At 37.0% G+C, this 9,682-nt stretch overlaps 1 pseudogene; it reads right to left on the reverse strand.

Moving 5' to 3' along the window:
* Positions 1-674: 674 nt before the first annotated feature.
* LOC120163514 lies at positions 675-2,501 on the reverse strand (annotated as a pseudogene).
* Positions 2,502-9,682: the final 7,181 nt, after the last annotated feature.

The following is a 9,682-nucleotide window of genomic DNA, read 5'->3' on the forward strand; positions in this document are numbered from 1 at the left end:
AAACAAACATAAACACGATATTAAAAATTTAAACAAACACGAAATAAATGTGAATGCTTTAAAAAAACAAATAAACTAACCCAAACATAATTAGTACACCTTGAATGCCCAAAGAAAGTAAGTAGTATTTAAATAAGTTTTATTGTTTGGCATTAGGGTTCATCTTTATTAGACAAAAGTAGGTTTAGACGTCATTAAAGAAACGTTATGTTTCAAATGCTTGGCAAAAGACGCCTATAATTAGGACACCGTGCTTACAATGCTCAAAACAGGTGCAATTGTCCCCCACACAATCCCCAAAACGTTGTATCGTTTAAGTTAAAGGAGAACCCTTGGAATATGGAACACGAAATCGTCTTTAAAAGCATTTGTCAAATTTAATACACATTGCACTTTACACCCGAATTTCCTGACTCAAGGAAGAAAACGTGATTAGCACTACTAATTAAACACCAATACTCAAACTAAGGGTTATAATGGACCAATTAATACAAACATGATGACCCATAAAAATCCCATCTAACTACCATATCTTAAATTAAATATCTTTAAATATACTGAAACTGGAATCTAAAACATGTTTTTTATAATTCGAGTAATTCTAAATTAATATATGTTCAGAATTTTCTTATTTTATTCAGTGTACCGCAATATTACAATCGAAGATGAAGAGCTTAGAACAGTACATGGGCCAAACGATTAATTGGGATGGGCCTGTGGGCTACTTGATATCGCCGTGGATGGACGGACGATGATGGGGGTGGGACAGACACCCTCTCGCATGACGGGCACATGGTGAGTGTGGTTGGTGGGGTCATTTGCGTGTACAATTGTGGGGAACGTTTCTGTGCTCTCAGCTCCACCACTTCTTTTTGCAACCGCCTGTTCTCCTCCGTCAATTTCTCAAAACACCTCTTCAGGAACTCACAGTCAACCTCAGTTTGCTTAAGTTTAGTCCTGTTCCCAAACCAATTCCCCATTCGCACATTTAGTAAATATTTCAAAGGTAAATTATATGTTTAACACCTAACTATTACCTTTTATTCTATTTTGATACTAACTATTTTTGTTCTTACAACATACCTAATTTATTTTTTTACCCCTATTATTTTTCACATCAATTTAGTCTTCAAAATTGTTTAGATCCATCTTCCTATCACTTAAATTATATTTTGACTAATAAAATTGTTAGTCTTCTACGTTTATCGATGTCAACAATTTTCATGTCAATCAATATTACTAACGAAGCTTATAATGATGTGACATTTATTAAAAAATAAATAATAAAATATTTAAAATATTTATTAAATACAACTATTAGAAAAAAATCTCAAAATATTAACCTAACACTTTAATCTATTGAAATAAATAATAGAATTTTGAAATTTTCTTCGTAATTGTGTTGTTTAATAAATACTTTAACATAATCTTTTAATCCACATACGCATAACACTTACATTTCTGTTAGTCAAAACAGTCAACAAATTTCGAGGGCTAAACTAATACTCATAAACAACTACAATGACTAAATTGATGGGGGAAAAACATAAGGGTAAAAAATGATAAATTATATCTATTACAAGGAACAAGATTAGCCCTTAAACCTTTTTTTAAATATATCTAAGGTTTAGTTTAGGTTTCATTTTGATATGTTATCGTTAAAAATTCAGCAGTTATATTAACATATTATAATAAGGTAATGTCATGTTATCCTTGAAAAAATTAAGAAAAAAATGACATCTCAATAGTTATGTTATTTTTTTAATTAATAGTTATGTTATTTTTTAATTGTGGGTATTAACGTTAGATATGATTTTGAGAAAAACTATCATTAGATACTAAAACAATGTACTAAATGTAAATTTATCCTAATTTCAAAACTAAAAGGACAGAACTGGCCATAAAAAAACTGGTCGGAAAATCTCTCTAACCTTGCCCTTCTGTTTTGGAACCACACTTCTACTTGTCGGGGTCGCAGTCCCAGTTGCTTAGCCAAAGCCAGCTTTTGCTTCTGCAAAAGGAAAAGTAACTGCTATTCTGTTTGGTTACCAAGAAAAAGTTAACATACCCCCGAACGAGTCAAACTCAACGATTCAATTCAAATAACTCACTGAGTTAAGAGTGCTGTGTTCTTTAAAGCTTTCTTCGAGAATAGCTGACTGGTCTTTTGAAAGGCGAAGCTTTTTTCTCGAATTGTCGCCATCTTCTTAATCGCTGATGCCTCCATGAGCTTCTCTTTCACTCCTTTTTCCACTCACGCTCGATATCGTGCTGTTCGGAGATGAAACGCCGGCCTCTTCTTCACTGTCGAAGGTTGAAGGCAACCGGTTCACGTCGATCCCTCTAAGAAACGGACTAGAAGATCCCGAGTTAAGATCTGCATGCAAAGACGCCATACTTTTATTCAGATAAGAAGTAGAAGATTTAGAGGCTTTTTGATTCCCATGTGAAGCTGAGAAAACTGGCACGCAAAAATATACCTGAAGAAGGAGAGACGACATCTTTCCTTGAGGGTTTTTTAAGAGTAAAAGAGCAAGGATTGGCAGACAACAGGAGTAAAGGAGTAAGATCTTGGTGTGGGGAGTGGTTGAGGGAAACTCAAGCTCAAACTCGAACCCACATCTTCTTTTTCCATCGTCCTTAATATTTTCTCGTGAGCCAAACAACTTGTGTAGTTGCTTTAGATTTTGTGGTGCAGTGCAAACAAAGATAATGGAAAGAGAGATGGGACGAAAAGACTTTTGGGGGTTTGGGCAGTTTAAAAAGAGGAATTAATAGTTGAAGGTAGGCAATGTTGGATAGAGATTTATATAGTAATAATAATAATAATAAAGAATTGAAGTCCAGTGATGAGCTGATGTGAGGGGACATGGATGCATCAATTTATGTTTAGGAAGAGAATTTTTAAAAGAGAAAATAATTTTAGTGACCAAAAATCTCATATAATATATGATTTTAATCAATTTTTTTCGGATTTGTTAAAATGACCAACAAAATCGCAATGCGATCGCTAATTCACAACGTGATCTCCATTATCGCAAATCAGTTTTCAGATTCGCAACGCGATTATAACTATCGCAATACGATTTTGACTATCGCAATACAATTTTCCAATTTCGCGTTGCGATTTTCCCAATTCGCAATGCGAATAAGTAAATCGCAATGCGAATTTGGAAAATCGCAATGCGATACTGACTATCGCAATGCGAATTTGGAAAATCGCAATGCGATATTGACTATCGCAATGCGATTTTCCTAATTCGCATTGCGATTTACGTATTCGCGTTGCGATTTTCATAATTCGCAATGCGAATACATAAATCGCAACGCGAATTAGTAAATCGCAATGCGAATTAAGAAAATCGCAATGCGAATACGTAAATCGCAATGCGAATCTTACTATCGCAATGCGATTTACATAGCGCCATTCGTATTAACGCGTATTTTTTTTTCCAATTCCAAACACGAATTTTTCTTAATAAATCGGAAACTGAACCGTCCACATTAATCGCAACTCATAACCTCAAACCCAAAATCACAACACTCAGTCCTATCTCCATCTCTCACTCTCTACGGCAAAATCCGTCCCCATCTCTGAAGATTTCCATCCCCATCGCCGGAGAAATCCCTCATAACCATTCACAGTCAAAAATCCCTCACAATCATTCAGAAATGGAAAATCAACCTCCGAGGGTTAGTTTTTTTTTTTTTGAAAATTTTGCATTATTTTAGGTTTTTCATATTGAGATTGATGATAAGTTTACTGGTAATTTCAATAATAGATTAACCATTTCACTTAGATTTCTTATTAAATTCATTTGATTGCTGCCAATACTGCTAAACTGTTTAGCCTGTGAAGTTAGTATTCGTCTTTGTTTTGTCTTTTGGTTGAAGTAATGCAGAAGAAGAATAGTTTCGAGAATGAAAATCGCAACGCGGAAATAACTATCGCAACGCGAAATAAAAATCGCAACGCGAAACCAAAATCGCATTGCGATTTTCATTTCGCGTTGCGATTTTCATTTCGCGTTGCGATTCTCTCGTTGCGATTCTCTCGTTGCGATAGTCATTTTCACGTTGCGATTCTCATTATCTCGTTGCGATTTTCATTTCAACCAAAAGACAAAATAGTGTTGCAAATTTTAGTTTCAAGAATAAACTACTATTTATGTTTATTGTTTTTGGTATATCTTGACAGTGTAGTTTTTGGTATATTTAACTTGGTATGTTTATTGTTTTTGTAGAAATTTTTTTCGGCTTCATTGACATTAAGGAATAAAGTTAGCCTAGCCACTACAATTGCTTCTAAGCTTTCACCTGCACAAAGAAAATTGTTTGAGGAAACCTGCTTCGGGCAATGGCTGAGAGTACAGCATCCGGGTGGAGATGCTAATTTGACCCATTTGTGGCTTCAGACCATGACTAGCGATCTACCCGACAGTATACAACGTGGTGAGGAAGAGATATGGTTTCATTTTCCACCGGCGCATACTTGTTTTTGGGCGGAAGGAGTTCTGCTTAATCACTGGTCTATGATTCGGACACGATGATGTAGGCCGGTACACTCGTCATATCACCCGCCCATCATGGTTATCCAGGGTTTTTCCTGATGAGTCAATAGAGAAGCCTAACTTACACGTCGACGACATGAAGAAATTGTTTAATAAGAAAGATGGTTTTACTCGGATGAATGACGTCGATGTTGGCTGAGTATGCCTTCTACTACTTTTGTATGCCGGCTTTTTAGGTAGAGAGGCAAGACAACCTATTCCTCAGGAGCTAATATTATTGGTAGAGGACCTAAATGCATGGAATCTGTTTCCGTGGGGTTCGTATATGGAAAGCTACCTGGACTAAGTTGTCGTATGCCTTTGATGACCGCAAAAGTTTGCAGGGCGATGGGTCGAAATACACTTTGTCAGGCTTTGTTTGGGCCTTTAAGGTAAGAATTTCTATATAATGTTTCAAAATTATAATTATTATTAAGAATTACTAATGTTATTATTATATTATTTGTAGATTTGGATATTCGAGGCCTTTTTCCGCCATGAAGACATATGCAATAAAAACTTCAATGATATTCCCAGGGCTATTTCCTGGAAGAGGAAACGTATGTTGGATGGGAAGACTTAATACCATATGCGACAATAAATAATGTAAGTTAACACAAATACTATATATAAACAAGTTATTAATAGTAGACGTTTAACTTTGTTTGAGTTTTATATTTTTTAGGAGGCCAACATTCCATTAATGAGACTGATACCCACGGAGGCTGAGCTTGCCACTGATTGGTGGCAAGCTAGTCAGCGTTTTCTTGATGGCACGAATGATGAGCAGCCTCTACTTCCTCCACTTCGAGAGCCATCACCTCACCCAGAGCCATCACCTGATCGACCCGACTATACACCTCTACAACGAGAGCCATCACCTATCCCGTCACATCATCGAGCCTCTTCTCCACCATCACCTCATGATACGCAACCAGAAAAGATGCCACGACTTCTATCTCCCTGTTCTCCACCTCCACAGGATGAGTCAAGGGAGTTACGTGATGAGGTCAATGCCTTGCGTGAGGAGATCGGTACTCTACGCGATAACGATGGTGCATGACGTGTGGAGGTGTCTACTTTACGTGGTGAGATTGCCGCTCTACGTGAGATGGTAGTATCGTTGCAGAATGAGGTTCATACTCTACGTAACGAGGTAAGTTTAAGATTTTCCATATTTAACTTGATGATAAATTTACTCGTAATTTCACTTAAATTAACCATTTCACTTAGATTGCTTAGTAAATTTATTCGGTTACTGCCAATACTGCTAAACTGTTTATTAACACTGTGAAGTTAGTATTTGTCTTTTTGTTTTCTCTTTTGGTTGAAGTAAATTTATTCGGTTGCTGCCAATTCTGCTAAACTGTGTATTCTTTAACATTGTGAAGTTAGTATTTGTCTTTGTTTTGTCTTTTGGTTGAAAGCTTGAAATATATTTGTCTTTGTTTCACTGTTTAAATATCATCTGTTTATTTACTGATATTTGTATTTAATTATTTAGCGGACCGATAAGGTGGATGCTTTACGTCGGGTTTTTCTTGCACGACAGAGTTCACGCATCAGACGGCGTGCACTGTTATTAAGTCTCCGTATACCCCAATAGTGCGAAGACACCGCAAAGAAGCCCGACTCGCCTGTCATCCCTCAAGAGTCCACTCCTATCGTTGAAGAGGCCCCTATCATTCCTCGAGAGTCCCTCCCACTGTTCAAGAGGCCACTGTCATCGTTGAAGAGGTCCCTCCCACCATTCAAGAGCCCGATTCACATGCGTCATATGTAGGATTCTTGAGAAACCCTCTGACGTGCCGGACATGATGGATTCAAGTTGGCTCTCGTATGAGTTACCGGCCAGTACCATACTGGTATCTGAAGTGGAGAGGAAACAACTACCGGACACAATTCTGGATAACACCCTTTGGGCTAAGACCGCAGTTGATTTTTATCTACATGAGCGAGCCAGGGGTGTTTCACTGACATATGCAAGCTCAACGATGATATCTATTTGTTGCTTGATCGGTCTTGGTGGGGCGTATTATTAGGGGTCGAAGACATGACTATTTCGATGGAGGGGTAAGTCTTATATTTTTCTTATATTTTAATTTGATTATTTTTTTTAAATTTATGTAAGTTACTAATATATGTCTTTTTTTGTAAAACAGCATATCGATGCGTGGGTGTCACATCTTCTAATATTAGGAAACTTAAGGAAATAAAAGAAATACACGATATACAATTATGCCGACGTCTTTTAACGCCGTTCACTTGAAGAATCAACGAGATGAATCATTTGCGTTGGGCAATGGACAAGCTAAACTTTATCCTGCATGGTGGGAGGTCGATAAGGTTCGTTTATTTTAGATTGAGTTTAAAGGTATTCATAAATAAGTGCGCAAATGAATGAATTATTACTTATGATTGCAGGTGTTTATCCCTGTTTTGGAACGTAAACATTGGCTTCTCGTCGAGCTTCAGATCCCATCCCTTAAGGCAATAGTATATGACAGCATGATAAATTACATATCATTGGCTGATTTAAGAGATATTATTAAGGGATGGAGCTCTTATTTGGCTAAATTCTTGATGCGATAAATTATTAGACTCGTTCTGGAAACAAGAAGCCAAAGAAGTTCAATTACAGTTAGCAGAGACGAGACCGCGCCACAACAAACGAAGGACCCGGAGGGGATTGTGGTCCTCTCGTATGCTTGGCGTTGGACCGTTTGATCACAGGAAGTATAAAGTATCTACCTCCCACCGATAGAGATAGAGCTGCAGTAGGCTTGTGGTTTCGGCATTATATGGCTAGATCGATATATACGAGACGCTGCCTACCTGCATCCGCGTTATAAAAATGTCCATAAACAATTGGTATGTTTATAGGCTTGTGGTATGAAAATGTTAGGTTAAGTACCTAGAATTCAATAATTGCTATTTGTAGGTTTTAGATGTGTAAAAGTGTTGTTTGAGCAATGTTTGGTTATGCAGGTTAATCTCAGAAGTGAGCTGCGTGAAAATGATGTATGGCTGCAAAAGTTGATTCAATAGTAGATGAGGAAATAAGAATTATTGCTTATTTTTGATTGTTTAATTGATTTGTAAAAGGTGATTTGTAAAGTTGATTTGTTTAATTGATGTTAACATAATATTTGTGCTTGTTTAATTGATTGAAATGTAATGGTTGATTTTGTTGATTTCAATATGCATTATGTTGAAGGCAAAAAGTACTATCGCAATGCGAAATGAAGATCGCAACGAGAGATTCGCAACGCGAAATGAAAATCGCAACGAGAGAATCGCAACGCGAAATTAAATTCGCGTTGCGATTTTCATTTCGCATTGCGATTCCCTCGTTGCGATTTTCATTTCGCATTGCGAAATTCGCGTTGCGATTTTCATTTCGTATTGCGATTCTCTCGTTGCGATAGTAATTTCCGCGTTGCGATAGACATTAAGATGATTTCCTATTAAGTAATAACAACTGAACGGATCATAGCAATTTTCAAACTCAAGTTACTAATACATGCCTAACTGAAAATGTTAAAAGTTCACACATAAAATCTACATAATACAACGTTTGCATTTAAAAATCACCTAAGTTAACAGTCCCAAAAGGTGAAGCCAGTTGTGATTGGGATTTTAAAGATGATTGCGATTTTGATTGCCTTTTTCTTGACACCATATGAGCTTTGGATTTTGATTATGATCCATATTTTGGTAGAGGAAAAGAATGATTGTGTGACACTGGTGATCCACATGTCAACCTTGTATGACCACTTTCCTTGCACCGACTACATGTCGATATCTTCTTCTCTTCACCCTTAGACGGTATACGATCGTGACTTTTTGGTCGGCCAGGTAGCCTTTTGTCCATGGCTGGTGGCAAAACTGTTTGTAAGTCATCTGGTATGTCCCACTCATAAGGATGTGGAATAGGGTAGACAATCTCGGCATAAGTCTGTCGATATACTTCTGTAGTGTAGCAATCCATAGCGTATATGCTTGAATCATCTTGGTTTAGATGAGAGCAACTTTTATAACATGGCCACACGGATAACCAGATGTTTGCCATTTCACACACTACAAGTCCTTGCATTTAGATCGACAAGCCCATTTAAGTTATTATCCAGTACTTCAAACAAAGTGTTTGAACATGGTTCAACTCTCCATGACGTTGACTTCACAACACGTTTCGTTATCTTTTTTTTCAGTCCATGGTAACACGATGTTCCAATGTTCCTGTAAATTTAAATAAATAATACTTAGTAAATATATGATAAGTTACGAATTCAAAGAAATAATACCTGCATGGTTTATTTCTTGTAGTACCACTGTTGAATAGAGGCTCGAAAAAACTCCATTAACATAGTAATGGGTAATTTTCGGGAATGACGACTTAGAGCGTTGATTGATTCTGCACTATTAGACTCATGAAACCATATCTTGCTCCAAGTTGATGTACTCTTGACCATCTTTCAAACCCGACATCTGCTATTGTTTGAGCACACTGAGGCAAAACGTCTTAAACAGTTTATATGCTTATTGAAATCCACTTCCCGATAAGCTTTTACAGCCTTCCAGTATGTCCATTTGTGCTTTTTATACCAGCAGACCTTGATTTTAGATTTCTATACAAATGAACACCGCAAAGTCCATGAAAAGCATCTGGGAAACACCTTCTAACATCGTTGTCATTGAGTTTGCCCTATCGGATATGATTGTCAGATTGCTAATAGGACCTATGCAATCCCTAAGATGCCCATAAACCATGTCCATGAATCAGAGGTTTCAGATTTGCCAACCCCGTAAGCTATTGGCAATATCCCATTGTTAGCATCCATGGCTACTGCTAATAAGTTTACTCCAAGGTATCGACCTTTCAAATGTGCTCCGTCAACTATAATAACTGGGCGCATGCAAGTAATAAACGAACATCTACAAAATAATATACACAAGAAATATCATTTAAACGTGCAATGCATGCAACTAACAGAAATGAGTCAACAAATTATATTGATTTACTAACCGCAGCACCAATGGCGATAAACAGCAACTCAAAGCGTCCATCTCTATCTGTTTGATATGAGTTACCGACCCAGGATTTTTCAGCTTTAAATTGTGATAAAAGCCGG

The sequence above is a fragment of the Hibiscus syriacus genome, unplaced genomic scaffold (assembly GCF_006381635.1).
Source record: "Hibiscus syriacus cultivar Baekdansim isolate YM2019G1 unplaced genomic scaffold, ASM638163v2 tig00111458_pilon, whole genome shotgun sequence".
In the NCBI taxonomy this organism is placed as follows: Eukaryota; Viridiplantae; Streptophyta; class Magnoliopsida; order Malvales; family Malvaceae; genus Hibiscus; species Hibiscus syriacus.